At 45.8% G+C, this 17,570-nt stretch overlaps 2 long non-coding RNA genes across 2 annotated transcripts; both read left to right on the plus strand.

Moving 5' to 3' along the window:
* Window positions 1-6,387: 6,387 nt before the first annotated feature.
* LOC129481842 (uncharacterized) lies at window positions 6,388-11,318 on the plus strand. Its single transcript, XR_008657532.2, has 3 exons — window positions 6,388-6,449; window positions 6,733-6,803; window positions 11,232-11,318. It is a non-coding gene; the product is annotated as an uncharacterized lncRNA (long non-coding RNA).
* Window positions 11,319-13,833: 2,515 nt separating this feature from the next.
* On the plus strand, window positions 13,834-16,155 carry LOC129481843 (uncharacterized). Its single transcript, XR_008657533.1, has 3 exons — window positions 13,834-14,161; window positions 14,884-14,992; window positions 15,930-16,155. It is a non-coding gene; the product is annotated as an uncharacterized lncRNA (long non-coding RNA).
* The last annotated feature ends 1,415 nt before the right edge of the window (window positions 16,156-17,570 follow it).

Below are 17,570 nucleotides of genomic sequence, written 5' to 3' on the forward strand. Positions count from 1 at the left end.
AAGGCAAGTCACAGAGCGCAGTGAAAGAAGCAAGTTTATTAGAAACTACTCCATTACAGAGTAGGGTATTCTCAGGAAGCAAGCAGAGGAATGTATCAACTTTAAGTTTAATTTTTTATATAGGGGTCTTGTCTATGTAGAGACTAAACTAAGTTGTGCCCACATACGGGTGGGCTGACAGCATGACAAAATTTTTCTGTTGATTTAAATAAAACTATCCTTGACATTTTAGTGTGTAAGTACATCAAAGCGTAACTATAATTATCTTGGAAACATATACGAGTATTGGGACATCTGGCCTTTTTGTTATTGTAAGAGTGTGTCCTTGTAGCATCACTAAGCTGCTTCCTTAGCTGTAAACATCTCAGGACCATGGGTCGTGACTGGCAAGAAATGTGCCTTGCCAGTTTTAAGATGGAATTGATTTAAAAATGGTGTCACTTTGGCTCTCCTGGGCTCCTGCTTCCCTAACAGATTAAATTGGGATATAGCAATGATACCACCCCTGCCTTCTTCAAATTTTTGCTGGTACCACTAAGCTCCATTGTTTTCCGGGGGATGCGTTTTGTTTTTTTTTTTTTAATTATTTTGGCCAAGGACAGGGGTTGGGTTTCTATTTGGCTTTCCCCAGTATTAAAACTCTTATGCTACCGGTCAAGGTTCCAGTGTGAGACTTCTGACAACCACCAAGCATTTTCATTCCAACTCTCTATTGAGTGATTAGGAAAACAACCACTCAGTGTTCTATGAGTCAAACAAATCCACTGTAAGCTAGACCTGGGCCAGGACTTCATGTATTACCTGGCTCCCGTATGTCCCCAGCTATCAGTGTCAGTTCAGACTCTATGACCAACAATCCTACAAGGTCTGAGCATTCTCCTTATTCCAATGCATGCTTACTTGAGCTCATGACCCTAGGCTTCAGAGTCCCCACTGGGACTGAGCCCCATGCGCCTGCAGCAGTAGCCCACTCACTAGCGTGTCCTTTACTGATCCCCTCCCCTTCCCAGCACTTGTTCCCCTCTCCCTCACTGTGCTTCCTGGATCCCTGCCCAAGAAACTGCTTGCATAGAAAATCTTTGTCCAAAGGTCCACTTTCAGGGGATCCCAAACTAAGATATGTGGAGTCTTCTGCAAAGTTGAGACAACAGTATCCATTCAGTTGCAGCAATGCCAGACTTAGCTCTAACGTCTGAGTTAAAGCATTTGCCACAAAGTCGTATTCCTCACTCTCCTTATTCCCTGCCACCACGGGACACTTGTTTCCCTTGAGGGGAGGAAGTTCCCGCCTTTCTTTGGAAAAGGTGACCCATCCATAATACACTTCTTAGCAGATCTAGGGAGGGAGAAAGAACCTGCATGAGAGTAAAGAGCGCAGGCATGTGAGTGCACAGGGAGGTCTGGGGCACCACGCTTGGGAATGCCTTTGGGCTGTCTTTGCTTTGACCGAGCGCCTTGCTGTACATAACAGGTAAGGGCAGGCCACATACTTTAGTTTTCCTCCAGGTGCCTTGCACAACGCTAAGCCTATAGAAGGCACCTACTGACTATTTGTCTTATAACTGAGCAAGAGCTTTGGGATTTGCCCTGTGCCCACTTGGCACAGCAGTGGGCCTCTGTGGGAGGGACTGAAAATCACCTGGAGATTTCCTTTAAAACACACACACACACACACACACACACACACAATCGTGCCCCTCCCAGGATCTGTACCTTCCTGCCTGGGGAAAAGGCACCTGTGGGGGCCAGTAGGCATGAATCAGTCCACATCCCGAGGTGTGTACAAAAGAGAAATCTGTGTTTTTCATTTACTTAAATGTTATTTCAAGAGAACCATTTCTTCACCAAGCTGGATCATTTCCTGAAAGTTCCTCTTTGTAAAGGGCTGAATTCGGACCTCCTAAAATTCTTCTGTTGAAGTTCTAACTTCCAGTACCTCAGAATGTGATGGTATCTGGAGACAGGACCACTAAAGAGGCAACTAAGTTACCATGAGATCATTAGAGTGGGCCCTAAATCCATATGATCAGTGTTGTAATGAGTACATTAGGACACAGACAGGCATAGAGGGAAGCCTGTGTGAAGACACAGGCAGAAGACAGCCATCCACAAGCCAAGGAGAAAGGCCTCAGAAATAGCCAAGTGACACCTTGATCTTGGACTTCTGACCCCTAGAACTGCTACAAAAAAAAAAGTCTGCTGTTGAAGCCACCCAGTCTGTGGTATTGTTGGGGCAGCCCTAGCAAACCAAGGCACTTCCCTTACTCTGTGACCAGATCATGGTCTCAGGGACATATGTAGGTTGTGGAACTGCTGAGTGGAGTGGGGGCAGGAGTGGATCCTCTGGTCCTCATTAGGCCTCATCAGTCTATATACATTACAGTCCATTGGCTGGCCCTCAGGGCAATCAGGCCTGAGGTTCAAATCCCCATTTGGGGTGAAGACACCTTTCTCAAGTACCTAAGAGGACCAGGCAGCTGCTGCCTTCCTGGGACCTTGCTGACCTATCCCAGTCTCCTCCCCACATCCCAAGAGAATAGGGAAAATTGCCTGATCTGGGGAAATATTCCTTCTGTTTATTGGTCCAGTATTTTTTGTTTCTACTCTGATCTGGTTTGGCTCTGTGTCTCCATCCAAATCTCATGTTGAATTGTAATCCCCAGTGTTGAGAGAGGGACGTGGTGGGAGGTGATTGGCTCATGGGGGGTGGACTTCTCCTTTTGTTGTTCTTGTGATAGTGAGTTCTCATGAGATCTGATCATTTAAAAGTGTGTGGCACTTTCCCCTTGTCTCTCTCTCTCTCTCCTGCTCCACTATGGTAAAACGTGCTTCCCCTTCACCTTCTGCCATGATTGTAAGTTTCTTGAGGCCTCCCAGTCATGCATCCTGGTAAGCCTGCAGAACTGTGAGTCAATTAAACCTCTTTTCTTCATCAATTACCCAGTTTCAGGTAGTTCTTTATAGCAATAATGGGCTAATACATACCCCTAAGCCCTTTTATTTTGCCAGCTCAGTAGATTCTCTGAAATCCCCCAGGGGCTTAGACTTCCAGAAGACCAAAGCTAGGCAATTTCTGCCTTTATTTCTACTGCATCCCACCAGGGGACAGTGAACACAGAGCCCGCTCACTTTTTAAATAAGGGACAGGAATAGGACGATGAAAACCTCTGGCATCCACACCTAATTGACTTTTCCCAGGTGATTGGAGAATGCCTGTCTCTCCATCTAGAGCTCTAGGGAGGGGGTACCCCAGCATGGGAACTTCACACGGGAAGTGCTCAGTGGGTGTTGGATGGCTCACCCCATAATGGTTGGCAGAGCATGAGAGGGGAACACACTGGTTTGGATTTGAGGCATGGGCAGGTGGACTCAGATGAGACCAGGGCTCTCATGAGGGTGCAGCTGTGCAAATTAAGCACTTCCCCAGGCCTCAGCAGCCTTGGGGTGCAAATAGGTCACAGCATGTTAAAAAAAAATCAGGCTCAGCTCCTACTCACTTTTCCAGGACCTCTTTCATGTGCCTCCATCCCTCCCAGAGATCTCTTGGTGTCCTCTGGTTGGGCTCTTGTGCTCATTACCAAGGGCATCCAAGTCAAGTTGCGATGTGGTTCTGTATTCTCCTCCCCAGTCAGGTCTGGCTCATGGAGGGCACTTTTTACCATGAACACTGTCAAAGCCACCACCATGACTGACCCTTATTATTAGGGGCTGCTGTTGCCTATGACGTATGCCAATGGCTGAGAAGAAGCTGGGTAGTGGGTTGAATGGTGACCCCCAAAAGATACATCCGAGTCCTAATCCCCAGTACCTGTGAATGTGACTTCATTTGGAAAAAAACATCTTTGCAGATATAATTAAGGAAAGGATCTCCAGATGAGATCATCCTGGATTGATTAGATGGGCCCCAAATCCAATGACAGGAGTCTTCAGAAGAGACAGAAGAGAAAACACAGAAAGAAGAGATTGGAGTGACACAGCCACAAGCCAGTGGATGCCTGGAGAGACCAGAAGCTGGAGGAGGCAAATGGCAGATTCTCCTCTTGAGTCTCCAGAGGGTGCCATGGCCCTGTGGACCCTTTGACTTCAGATTGCTGGCCTCCAGAACTGTGAGAGAATACATTTCTGTTGCTTTAAGTCACCCTGTTTGTGTTAATTTGTTGCTGCAGCCACCACCGTCCCAAGGGAAGGTGCTGATGTTGTGTGGGAAGCTGTTTCTGCCCCATGGCTGCGGCAGACTCTGACTCTCCACTCACCCTCATGGCTCCATTCCAAGTGGAGTGGGGAGAATACTCCCCCTATGGGGAATCGAACTCCTCAGCTGCAACCAATGCTCCTAGTACTGGAAATATGTGTAGATTCTTCCGCTTCTTTGACTCAGTTTTTCTCCAGCCACAGCCCTGCAGCAGGTCTGGGTGGAAGGTCAGCTGGAGTAGGTGATGACTAGCATGGACTCCAGATGACTCTTGTCCACTGTCAGGGCCTGATGTCCCTGACGATGACCTAATGGCATGACAAGTCACCAGTTCAGCTGCCACAGGGGCAGGCAGGTTCTGTGAAGGAGGAATGGGGGTGGTGTGGCAGAGGGGACAGGGAATCCCAGCTGCAGGGGCAGCAGCAGCTCCTCCCCTCCATGGAGCCATGAGATCATGTAGGCCCAAAGTGGTCAAGTCTCCAGGATCCAGACATCAGTGTGAACTTTCTCAATGTTTAGACGTTGGCTCAAAACATTTAAAAAAACATACACCCTCTACAAGGGACCTTTGCTCAAAGGAGCTCAGTGGGAATCTTTATATTCTTAGGGACCCACGGATGGCCTCAGGTCGCTAGAAATCGCTAAAGAACACACAGACCTAAGAAATGTTTTGTGTTTTTTTTTGTTTGTTTTTGTTTTTTCTGGGGAGGGTCTCTGTAGACTACATCAGTGTTCAGAGAATCCAAAATATTGGGAGTCCCTGCCTTATGATGAGGTATTTTGTTTGTTCATTTTCTTTATTTATGTATTTATTTATTTATTTTTGAGACGGAGTCTTGCTCTGTCGCCCAGGCTGGAGTGCAGTGGCGCGATCTCAGCTCACTGCAACCTCCACCTCCCGGGTTCACGCCATTCTCCTGCCTCAGCCTCTCCGAGTAGCTGGGACTACAGGCCCCCGCCACCACGCCCGGCTAATTTTTTGTATTTTTTAGTAGAGAGGGGGTTTCACCGTGGTCTCGATATCCTGACCTCATGATCCGCCCGAAAGGCTTCTTGAGCCTATGCACAAATATCTCCTGGAAATTCTTCCCTTTGTTGGTTCTGAACTTGTATGCATGTTGCTTAGGTTCAAGCCCCTGGCTGCCTGTGGTTTTTCTAAGTGTGGGCCAGAGAAGGTTCTAGAATAATCAGTGAGATTAACGCCGTACATTGGTGCTTTTGAACTGGGGCATATGTCCCCACAGGGCGGCTACAGGAGAACCGTGGGTACAGCTTTCTGGGGCACCATTTTTTTTAGGTTTCGGGCAATTATTGATGCTACATTTAATATAAAATAGACATGGGTATAGCATGGACAGAAATGTAAAATTCTCATGAATTATTAAGATAAATACAAGACTTCAAAAACATTCCATGCAAGTTATGGGGCTGCTTCGAGCTATGCCTCCAGACCCCTGGTGCTCATTTGCCCTCCTCCGCAGCTAGAGGGACCCAGTAGAACATTATGAGAAGCTCTTCCCTACATAGCACCAAGGACTTGGCGAAACTTTGTCTACTCTTAATGGTCCATGGTTTACCCATGTTCCTTTATGAAAGGAGCTGAGGAGGCGACAGGCATTTGGGGCTCTGTAGAAATTTAGTTTAAAGTATGGTGCAAAGATTCACAGCCTCAGGGACTCCTGGAGTCACCTGGAGATCTCTTGGCAGGACCTTCGTCTCTAGGATCATTTATGTTATGTGGGAGACCAGATCAAGTACACCCTGGCATGGACTTCCCCTGAGGCTGTGCTGGAGCCTGGCTTCTGTGTCTGTCCTGGCATCTGCCCAGCGGCCTTCAACACAGTAAGGGCCTAAATTGGCCCTTCACACTTGACACTGGCCGACGTGCCTGCCTTGTTGTTATCCTAACTGTGTCCTGAGATGAAGCATGTTCTATGCTAAGCACATCATCTAAAATACATTCTCAGTTTCAGACAGAAAATGCAGCCCCAGAAGAATATACTGCATTAAGATCTGCATTCACAGCTACCTCTAAGTATTGGAAACTGTATAACTTGGTGTTTCTTGCCAAGTGTATTTAAGCTCCCATGACTGTAGAAGATTGGCATTGACTCAGGGATCTTGCAATAACAGCTCATAGTTTGGTGGGAGGAAATAAAACTCAGTGATTTAACTAAACTACTCTCTTTTAAACATGACCCTCCACTTTTCCACCAGTTTGTCTACCGGTGAAAAGGAGAAGCCAGCCAAGAACCAGGTTTGTGCTGATATTTCCTTGAGCCGTTTTGCTAGAAGTTAACATAGGCTGGGCTCCTGGCTCCACTGCTTCTCTTCCTGGCTGTGCAACCTCAGGCAATATTCCTATTACCTGCCCTCAGCTTCCATTTCCGCATCTGTAAAGTGGAGATGATAGAAATCCAATAGTGATAACAGCTGCAAGAATTAATTAAACTGGCATACATAAATTTCTTATCAGGGTGCCCAGCACATTAGAAGTGATTAATAATTCTGAGATTTTATTTTTTCACTTGATCATACAGCAGCTTCTGGCTACCTTGATCAGAAGGTTGATGAAGGCAATGAAACAAAGATGGAAAAACACATCACACAGGTAAGCGCTTGTGTTCTTCAGCCTCCAGAGTGACACAGGTGCCTGGAAGGCATGTTAGGTTGGGGTGGAGCCAGAGGAGGGGTCCAGCCCGAAAGAGGATCTGGGATGAAAGGCTGTTGCTGCCTTCAGAAAGCTCAGTGACTGGGGAGACAAACATGTTTCAAACAAGGGGCCATAATGGCATTTGTCATATTGTAAACTAGAGGCTTATAGAAGATGCTAAGAGAGGTTTGGAGAGTGCTGTGGTTTGAATGTCCCCTCCAAAATTCATGTTAAAATTTAATTGCCAATGTGACAGTATTTAGAGGTGATGAGGCCACGAGGGCTCCACTCTCAAGAATTGAATAATGTTGTTACTGCAGGAGTGGGTTAGTTATCATGAGAGTAGGCTGCTTATACTAGTGAATTTGGCTCCTTCTTGCTCTCTTGCTCTCTCATGCTGTCTTGCCTTCCACCTTCTGCCATGGGGTTGACACACCACAAAGGCCCTTACCAGATGCCAGCATCTTGATATTGGACTTCCCAGCCTTCAGAACTGTGAGCATACATTTCTTTTCTTTATAAATTACCCAACCTGTGTTTATAGAAACACAAAATGGATAGAAAGTTGGTACTGAGAATTGAGGCTGTTATTATAACAAATACCCGAAAATGTGAAAGTAGCTTTGGAACTGGGCAATCGATAGAGGTTGAAAAAATTTGGAAGAGTAGGCTAGAAAAAGCCTAGATTTCCATAAACAGAGTAGTAAGGACAATTTTGGAGAGGGCTCAGAAGAAGAGGAGAGCTGTAAAGAGAGTATGAAACTTCTTACAGATTACTTGAGTGGCCATGATCAGAATGTTGATAGAAATGCTGAGAGTAAAGGCCATTCTGATGAGGTCTCAGGTGGAAAAAGAGGGTATCTTTTTGGACACTGGAGTAAAGAGCATCCTTGTTATGAAATGGCAAAGAGCTTGGTCAAATTGTGTCCATGCCCAAGGGATTTATAGAAGGTGGAATTTAAGAGTGTCTGACTAGAATATCTAGTAGAAGAAATTTCTAAGCAAAATATTGGAGGAGTTGTGCAGCTACTTTTAACTGCATATAGTAAGATCCAAGAAGGAAAAAATGACTTAAAGATAGAATTTATAATTTAAAACAAAAGCAGAACAGAAAAATTTTTTAAATTTTCAGCCTGACCATTTAAAGAATGAAAATGTGTTCACATGAGGAAACCCAGGGTGTGGCCAACAAACTGTTGGGTAAGGAGACTCTGACAGATGGAAGGGGTCATCAAGACAGTGGAAGAATGACCCCAAAGGCATTTCAGAGATCTTCAAAACTGCCCTCAATCACAGGTCCAGAGCTCTCAGAGGACAGAATGGTTTTTGGGGATGGGCCTGGATGCCCTCTACAGGCTCACTGTCCAGGACCACCTTGGGTCTCTGTTTTTACATCCCGGTGCAGTGATTCTCTGCTGCTCCAGCTGTGGTTCAAGTGGCCCCAGTTGTGGCTCAATCAACTGCTCCAAAAGGTATAAGCTGTAGACATCGGCAGCATCTACATGGTGCTAATTCTGCAGGCATGTAGAATGCAAGAGCTGTGGGGCACAGTGACCTCCACCTAGATTTTAAAGTCTGTCACAGGCAACCTGGGGGCCCAGGCAAAGACTTGTCATGGAGACAGAGCCATCACAGGGAGCTCTATTCGGGCAATGCTGAGTCGAAATGTGGAGTTGGAGCTGCTGCAGGGGCTGTGCTGTGCCTAGTGAATCAAGGGTCACTTCTGAGACCCCAGAACTGTAGAGCTACCAGCTTGAAATATTAACCTGGAAGAGCTGCTGGTGCCACACTCCAACCCGTGAGACCTGCTAGGTAGACTGAACTCAGTAAAGCCATAGGAGCAAGGATGCCTGAGTTCCTGGGAGCCCAACTCCTGCCCCAGAGTGCCCAGGACATAGAGTCAAAGCAGATTATTCTGGAGCTTCATGTTGTTCTCTCTGTTGGATTTTAGATTTATTAATACCTGGGACCAGTTATCTCTTTCTTCTTGCCTATTCTTCCCTTTTGGAATGGGAATATCTATCTTATGTCTGTCCCATCATTGTATTTTGGAAGCATGTAACTTGTTAATTTCACAGGTTATAGCTGGAGAGGAATTTGCCTCAGGATGAATCATGCTTTGAGTCTCCCCGATTTCTAATTCAGATGGGACTCTGGGCTTTGGACTTTTGAGTTGGTGCTGAAATGAGTTAAGACTTCTGGGGCATCAAGATAGAATGAATGCATTTTGTATGTCAGAAAAACATTAGTTTGGGGGGCCATGGTTGGAATGCTGTGGTTTGAATGTCCCCTCCTGCCTTGCTCTGTTTTCTGTTGCTAAAATTGAATAACTGAGACTGTATAATTTATAAAGAAAATAAATTCATGTCTTACAGTTCTGAGGAAATCCAAGGTTGAGTGGCCACATCTGGTGAGGGCCTTCTTGCTGGTGGGGACGCTCTGGAGAATCCCAGTATGGCTCAAGACATCACATGGCAAGGGTGTGAAAATGAGAGCCACGTGGCTTTTAAACAGACTAATTCCTGTGATAGCCCATTAATCCATTAATTCATGTATGGATTAATCTTCTCATGAAGGCAGAACCCTCATGACTCACTCACCTCTTAAAGGCCCCATCTATTAATACTGCTACATTGAGACTTTACAACATACTTTTTGAAGGGGACAAATAATCAAAACACAGCACTTCCAAAACTTGTGTTGAAATGTAATGGCCATTGTGATGGTATTAAGAGGTGGGACCATTAAGAGGTAATTAAGCCATGAAGGCTTCACCATCGTGAATAGAATAATGTCATTATTGCAGGAGTAGGTTAGTTATCATGAGAGTGGGCTTGTTATAAAAGCAAGTTTGGCCATCTCCCACTCTCTTTTGCTCTCTTGTCCTCTGCCTGGGGATGACACAGCATGAAGGCACTCAGCAGATGCCAGCACCTTGACATTGGACTTCCCAGACTTCAGAGCTGTGAGAATAAATTTTATAAATATCTTTTCTTTATGAATTACCTACTGTATGGTAGTCATGCAACACAAAATGGATTAACAGAGGAATTGAGGGCACAATCTGGAAGGAAAGAAGGCGAACTTCAGCAACATGGAGAGCAAAGCACAGGACTAGGGGGCAGGAGTGTGGGGAGACCCAGTGGAGAGAGTACAGGGAGAAGAAAGGGAAGAGGTATGTGAAGGCAAGACTGGCCTTGGAAGGAAGTAGAGCTCATCGCAGGTTTTGAGCTTCTTCACAAGTGGAAGGAGGGGAATAAAACACCTGGCACAGGTAGCTGACAGAAGTACAGGCAGGCAGATGAGATGAACTGGGTCAGGACAAACTTTAAGCCTCTCCCAGGGCTGGAGCACAGTGCTGGATCAAGGGAACTGATGGATTCTAGTCCTGGGGGTTATCATAACATACATCATCCTGAGACCAAGGTCCCCAAGTGGCTCCAGTTCTGAAGTATATGAACCTTTGAAGCCTGCTTTGAATGAAATCCTCAAAAAGCCCCAGATTTCTTCCATATACCTGTCTTACTGTACATCCAGTTCCCTCTGACTAGGCTAGACCATGGGCCTTTGAGGGTGACATTGTGATTGACAGTGACATCCATTAGACCTGGAGAAACAGGGTCTGAGTCACTGGCTCAGCCCAGGAATTAGAATTTGATGAAGATGCTGCTGGATGTAAGGACAGTCTGACTGTAGGAACGAGCTTCCATGAGTATAATGAGAAGGTTGGGGCATACTATTAGCGCAAATCCACCAGCTAGAAGGCTGAACTAGCAGGAAACAGAGCCAGAGGGTCCCACAGTCTTGCTTCTGAAAGTGTGATCTGAGCACCAGCAGCACAGACATACCCTAAAAGATTTCATAAATGCAGTCTTAGGCCCACGGCAGACTTTTTGAATCAAAAATTGAATTTAAACAGGATTGCCAGGTAATTCATCTGTATTGTCAAAAGTTTTGAGGAGCTCTGTGTTGGAGAGCCTCTGTGAAGGTAGGCTGAGAGAATAATGAAATAATACTAGCTAACAGTCAATTGTGAGCTAGAAAATGTTATACAATCTTTATAAATATTTAAGCTTTACAGCAAGGTCCCCAACCACTGCCCCCTGCTGGGCCACAGATGGGTACCAGTCCCGGACTCTCAGTAACCGGGCCACACAGGAGGAGTTGAGTGATGGGTGAGCGAGGGAAGCTTTATCTCTGTTTATAGTCATCCCCCATCCCCTTGCTCACATTACTGCCTGAGGTCCACCTCCTGTCAAATCAGTGATGGCATTAGATTCTCATAGCAAATTCTATTTAGAACTGCACATGCAAGGAGTCTAGGTTGCATACTGCTTACGAGAATCTTATGCCTTATGATCTGTCACTGTCTCCCATCACCCCCAGGTGTGACTGACTAGTTGCAGGAAAACAAGCTCAGGGCTCCCACTGATTCTACATTTTGGTGAGTTGTATAATTATTTCATTATATATTACAATGTAATAATAGAAATAAAGTGCACAATAAAAGTAATGCACTTGAGTCATCCTGAAACCTTCCTCACCGCCACACCCCTGGTCCATGGGAAAATTGTCTTCCACGAAACCAGTCCCGGGTTCCAAAAAGGTTGGGGAGCACTACTTTACAGCACCTCTGTAAAAATATATGCCCATTTTCCAAAAAAGGACACGGAGACAGAGAAAAGTTTCTTGCCCTGGGTCTGGTTGCTGGTGAGTGACATTGCTGGGTATTCACCCACTGCCTGACTCTAGTGACTGCTGCTCAGAGGAGGGTGTTTGGCTGCAAAGAAGAGAAAACATGACTAACAGTGGTTTAAACTTGGATTAATTGTTACTGAAATGAGGAGTCAGGAAGGGCAGTTTGGGGGTTGATTTAGCAGCCACATGAGGCTGAGTTGCTGTGTCCGCATCTCTGAACTTTCCCTCATGGCTAAAAGACACCTCTAATTTCAAGCCTCAGGTCCTCCACTGGCTCTTATAGGAGGTAGAGGTTGGAGAGGGTGGTGAGAGAGCTCTTTCGCCATGCTTTCTTTCTTTCTCTTTCTTTCTTTCTTTCTTTCTTTCTTTCTTTCTTTCTTTCTTTCTTTCTTTCTTCTTTCTTTCTTTCTTTTTTTTGTTTAGACGGAGTCTTGCTCTGTCGCCCAGGCTGGAGAGCAGTGGTGTGATCTCTGTTCACTGCAAGCTCCACCTCCTGGGTTCACGCCATTCTCCTGCCTCAGCCTCCTGAGTAGCTGGGACTACAGGTGCCCACCACCACGACCGGCTAATTTTTTAATATTTTTAGTAGAGACAGGATTTCACCGTGTTAGCCAGGATGGTCTCAATCTCCTGACCTCGTGATCCACCCGCCTAGGCCTCCCAAAGTGCTGGGATTACAGGTGTGAGCCACCACGCCCGGCCCATTCTTTCTTTCTATCAGGGAGGAAACACCACTCCCAGACTCCTCCTGGCAGATTCCCTCTTGGCACGAAGCCTGGAACGTGTCACACGGTCAGCCTAACTGTAAAGGGTGCTGAGGAGGAGAGTTTCTCCTTTCTTCCACTTGAGAGGGGAGGTGTGCATGGGAGGAGGAAGTTGGGAAAGGGTTTAGGGAAGGGATCCAAGCAGGTTCTGCCCTGACCAACTTTGTGACCTTGGGGAGGCCACTTTACTTTCTTTAACCGTAAAATGAGGGACTTGGACTGAAAGAGATCTAAAGCCTCTTTTCCGTGTAGAGGAATTTATTCTGGAACATCAAGTCCCTTTGACATACCCAACATCCACATGCAAAAGGATGACTGACTGGTGCCGTCCCTGACCTTGGGAATTTGAAGCACCTGGGAGCTGGTTGATCTGCTTGGATGGTTTCTCTTCTTCCAGGCTGTAGAATCAAAAGCGTGTCCCGAGCAGCTGGGCTTGTAAGCACTTCAGGGACCACTGATTAAAGTGTGAGGCAGAGCTGCTGCTGTTAATGGTCACTGAGGTGGCTTTATTAACCCAGCTGCCTTGCGGAAGGTAGCGCGGGACTCAGGAGGTCACATGGTGGACAGAACAAAAGACTGTGTGTGTTTAAGTTGAGCTTTCTGGTTATTTGGGGTAGGGTGTTCCCCCTTTGTCCTTCTTTTTTCTTGATTCATGTCTAAGATGGGTTGTTACATCTACCTGTCCACAGTTGCTTATGAGGTCAGACTCTGAGAGTAACAAACCTGGCTTTGAATACCAGCTCACCCACTTGCCAGCTAGCAAACACTGGGCAATTTGCTCGGCCTCATTTAAGCCTCAATTTCATGATCTGCAAAAAGGTGTAATGATATTTCACAGGAGTGTTGCGATGATGAAATAATATGATGTGTGTGTCATGTAAAGGCTGAAATTGAGGCGTGATAGTGTGCTGCCTTCAAATCTGGTCAAATCAGCAGTACCTCTACTGACCTACCCACAAGAGCCTCTCTCCATTCTACTCCTGCAGATAAGGCTCCAGTCAAGCAACCCACCTTATCAAGTGGACCAGGCACAGCTCCTACTTACCCCTGAATAGTGGGTATCAGTTTCCTGCTAACCTTGGAATTGTTCAAAGCCCATCACATTCTCCTGCAGGAACCAGGGGGCACCTCACCCTCTTGTTGCTACAAAGCTTGCCACCCACAGCCCCTGCCTGTTCACCCTGCTCCTGAGGGCAACCCCTGTGTGGCCAGCATCCCTTGCTGTGTTCACCTCTCCCAAGCTGCGAGTGTATGTGAATAATAACTGCCATCAATCGCATCTGTTAAGCGTCGAGTGTAATGTGTTTGGTCATCCTAAATTCTAGTGTGGAATGTCTCCCTCACAGTGGAGTGAACAAGAGGGAACGAAAACAACGTGTAAAATATTTAGACACTGCAAGATACACATTTAGAGCCTGGCAAATGTTAGTTAAGGACATTATTGCTATTATTTTGCAAAAGGGTAATAATTTGGCTTTCTTTTAACAAAATTTGTTTGGGCAGAATGCTTAGCTCATAGTGTTATTCTTAGGTTCCTCCAAACAGCTTGTCTGGAATTTTCTTTCCCTCATTAGCAATTATAAAGATATGCTAATGCTTTGCACCAAGTGGCAGCTACATGCTTGAGACCAACACTGAAAATCAGTCATGGAATCATTGCATATCTGAACAAGGGCCACAAGAGGAGGCACAGATGGGTCAATGGACTTGAGCAGAGCCACCCAGCAAATTCAGTGTCGGAGTATGGAAACTAGATGTCCTGATCCAACCATCCTTCCCTGCACCCTCCCATCTAGGCTAATGAGGAGAAATGTAATCACTGTGGTAATTGCAGGCAAAGATGAGCATCACTTGGTAAAGCAATATGTGTACTTGAGTTGGCCATACGGAAAATCCAGTGCAGGATATGGGGGTGAATGGTCAGTTGCTGTGTGTCATTGGTGGGATGGAATCTATGGCCTTCTTGGCTATTCTTTACATGAAACATTTCCTGAGGGTGATGGTCCAGTTGAAAGTCCTCTTAAAGATAAAATAAAACTAACTCAAACCAGTATGTCACACTTCACCAGTCTGGTGTCTCAACCAGGGAAGCCCATGCCAAGATGAGAAAGAAGTCCGCCCTTCCCATGGCTGAGCTGTGGCTCCTCCTTATCAGTTCCTATTAGGAGAAGCTATGTTCCCCTTAGGCTAGAGGACTTCACATTCTGGACACTGGCAGCTCAGGGGAGCTCTGTTGTACCACCACTGTGGCCCCAGAACCTGTTGTTGCTGTCCAAATCCGGGGAGTCTAAGGAAATGTCCCATTCTCACTGCTGCTAATAGTGATTGGCAGGCTAATGCAACATGTCCAGCTTTACCACACTCTCCCACTGTCCCCAGTGGCTGCTTTTTGTGGCTATGCAAGTAAACACCATCAGCCTGAGAAGGAGTGTCATAAACTGAGCCTTTATCTCTGGTCCTTGCCCTGCTCCATGGTGCAGATCCCACTTTGGGCTCAGCCAAGAGTCGGTCATATCATAATTGGATTAGATCCCAATGTTATTGTTTTATAGGAACTCACACAACCATTTCTCCAGGGTGCAAGGCTGCCATCAGTATGGCTGGGCTGCTGAATTTTCTGGCATCAGGAACCTATGAGACCTAGAACTGCTGTCACCCTCTTATGCCACCACACCTTCTTCCATGGTAAATGTTAGCTCATTCAATTAATTAAAACATACCAGCAAGGTGCTTTTTATGTAGTGCACACTTACATGGGCACTGTGAATATAGGAGGAAAGATGGAGAATTCCAGCCTTCACAGAGCCAGTACTCCCAGTGTTACTGCCATTCCCTGCCATGGGCTAAGATCAAGGTCAGCTTCATTTGCACAGGTTTTATGCAAAGGGAAGAATTTCTCTTTCTGTAGGATCTATCTTATCCTCCTCTGCAAACTCCCAGGGTTTCTATCAGCAATTAGCACACTATGTAGCACCAGGCAAGCTGGGAGGTTGGCAGGAGGGGGCTATGTCAGAGGACAGTGCCGGAACTCCACCTCCCTATACAGCCAGGGCCAGCCTGGTTCCGGCACAATGTCCCGTTTCATGAGAGTTCATTTCCTCTGCATCATGTCTATGCACAGAGGTAAGCAACCAGGAATTTCTCTGTGCTCCCTGTAGAAAATCCCCATCTCAGATTACCTTGGCATCTCCATATGCAGATGCTTGTCAGGGGCCCAGTCCAGGCTGCCTGAATAGAATTGGCTGGGCTCCCTTTGTCCACTGATGAGATTAAGGAATAATGTAAGAGAGGAGCAGTCACACCATTACACTCTACTAGCCTGATTTATGTTGGATCACTGAACCCCCCACCTTAGGTGCCACTCACCATTCTACCCCCTTAGCTACCTACAAACCCACTATGGGGTAATGGGGTGTATATACTTTAAAATCTGTTCACAAATTCTTTGAAACCCTCTTGAAAAGGTGTAACCTATTCTCCTCCTCTTGAGTGTGGCTGGACTTAGTGACTTACTGTTAATGAATAGGTGTGGGGAGGAAGCAACATGAGATACTAGGCAATAAAAGATTCTGTGGTTTCTGTTTGTTTTCTCTCTTGAATTACTCTCTCTGAATGATGCTAGCTTCCTTTGCCTGAGAATCTCTACAAAGAGGAGAATCTGAGAAGGAAATGAGAACTCCAGCCAGAAACCAGCAATAAATTGAGGGCTCCTATGAGCAATGCATTCTCCAGCCCCAATCAAGCCTTTGGATGACCGCAGCTCTTGCCAGCATTTTGATTGCACTTCATGAAAGACTTTGAGTCAGAGCCACCTACCTAAGCCACTCCAAAATTCCTGACCGTCAAAAACTTTGAGATAATAAATGTTTGTTGTTTTAAACTGCTACCTCTTAAGGTAGTTTTTAATATAGCAGTAGATTACTAATATAAGGCACTACTATATTCTCAAAAACTTCTGAGAATCTTACCGCAAACCACCAGCTTTATTACTATCAGGGTATCATAATGACAGGTTGTAAGTTTACAACTTGTATTAGTCTAGTTAACACTTGTGTTAATCAGGCTAGTTAACACTAGCCACTGTAACAGACAAGATCCCCTGCCCTCGCCCCCGCCAAATCACAGTGGTTTAACAGAGTAAAAGCTTAGTTTTCCTCTGTGAGAAGTCCCGTGTAGCTAAAACGTCTGGGCAAATTGTAGACCAAGATCACTGAGGAGGGGAGGGAGGAATGGAAGAATTGACTATCTTGGTCAGAAAATGCCACACATCATCCATGCTCACACCCTGTTGGCCCAAATCAATTACTGCCACCAACCTAACTAGCTGGAAGGCTGCTGGGAAATGTGGGGGAGTCCCAGGAATATTTGACAACTCCTATTGTCACTGCCACACAACCCTATTTGTGTTTTCTAATTTAAAAGCCAGAAAATACATGGCTTTAAAGAAATATGTAATCCATGTTTGCACTTCCTGCACCAGCCTGGGGATTAAAATGAGAAGCATATTCATCGTAATAAACATTATTCTTTAGATTTTATCAATAATTATTATTGCTGCCTCTCAAATCCCCATCTCAAATTGCTTTTCTGGGAATCCCCAGGGAATGTCTCCTGGGCATTTGAGACAAACGTAATTAGATACCACAAGGAGTTGCCTTTTCCTTCTTCTCTCCTTTTGGGCAGTGTCCATTGCTGCACTCTCTGCCAATGCCACTGTGAGCAGAAGTCTGCCTGTCAGTGATGAGCAAGCACTGTGCTTCCAGCACAATACAAACAGACTGAGCTCCCTGAGAGATGGGATGACTGCGTCTCTCCCCCTTGTGTCTTACTTGGTCCCCTGGAACCGAAAGCTAAGCTTTAAGTAGAAACAGCTCTTCAGAGCTCACACATAAGTCTGTGGTCTGAGTCATTCTCTAAAACAAAGATGGCACTGGGCACTCGCTCCACCACCTGCTCCCGCCCACCCTCTGTGGTGCATTTCTTCCACCCTCTCCTCTTGCCATCCCTCCACTCATGAGCATCCTATAAGCACCTTTATCACATGTCTTATAAAGAGAAAAGACATCTGAAGAATGGTGGAGTTCATGCTGGTGGATGATACAAGAATGCTATAGTTCTGCATCGTTAGATTTATGGCTACTAGGAATACACTGGCTGGCTATTAGAGATGAGAAGCTATTTTAAATTGTGTTGTATTTTTCAGCCTTTCCTCAAGCTTGTCCTTATTGAACTTTCCCACCCTTCCCCTCACTTTTCAAGAGAT

Source organism: Symphalangus syndactylus, chromosome 5, assembly GCF_028878055.3.
Source record: "Symphalangus syndactylus isolate Jambi chromosome 5, NHGRI_mSymSyn1-v2.1_pri, whole genome shotgun sequence".
Lineage (NCBI taxonomy): Eukaryota > Metazoa > Chordata > Mammalia > Primates > Hylobatidae > Symphalangus > Symphalangus syndactylus.